The sequence below is a fragment of the Neomonachus schauinslandi genome, chromosome 6 (assembly GCF_002201575.2).
Source record: "Neomonachus schauinslandi chromosome 6, ASM220157v2, whole genome shotgun sequence".
Taxonomy (NCBI): domain Eukaryota; kingdom Metazoa; phylum Chordata; class Mammalia; order Carnivora; family Phocidae; genus Neomonachus; species Neomonachus schauinslandi.
Window position 1 is genome coordinate 147,311,232 of NC_058408.1, and position 853 is coordinate 147,312,084.

Consider the following 853-nt stretch of genomic DNA (forward strand, 5'->3'; position numbering starts at 1 on the left):
ATGGTACCATTGTTTCCTGTGTGTCTGCGCCCCCAGAAAGGTCTCACCTCGGTGTTCTCATTCAGGCCACTCTCAGGAGACTTGATACGGTGTTGTAAGGGTCACAAAAACTCATCTGCATGCAGAGTTTTGGTAAGGCTGGTTTCGGGGGAAATCAAAGAACACAATTTACTAAAATGTTTCTCTTGATTTCAAGGAGCGTGTGTTGAGTATCAAGAGAGAGGAGTATTGAGTACAACACATAGTCTTAAAAAGTCCCCCAAAGGCACCTTTCGAGTAAGAGCTGAGCTTGTTTGAAGAGACTGCTCAGCCTGAGTCAACCATCTGGAGCTGAGAGAACTTGGTGCTGTTAGAGTGTCTTTGGAGTGACAGAACCACCTTAGGATGATGCTCTGCTGGCTAACAAGAGCGTTCTGGATTCCGTGGAGGCCGTTCCCAGTGAGTAATGTATCTCTTCCAAAATCTGAGGCCATAGTCTGTTTTCAGGGGGATTTTAAAATGTGGGATTCTACTCTGTCTCCTCCAGCTATTGAGAGAAGAGAAGACTGGATTCTTTTAACTTAGAAGTCTGGAAATAATAACATATTGTAATTGGCTTTTCTGGAGAAGGATCAAAACAGAAAAATGGAAATCTCCCCAAACATTCAGACCCTAAGGATATAGGTTTTAAAATTCCAGACAAAGTGGAACAGTGACAATAACTGCTTTAATAAAAAGATTTCAATGTACCGTCTTATGAATCCGGATCTTAAGGAGGTGAAAAAAAAAGCCTGGGGAGCGTAAAATAAAAATACAATAGAAAGAAGTAATGGTTATTAGCTGTGTTCTTGGTCTCTCTGCCTTGAGCATACGT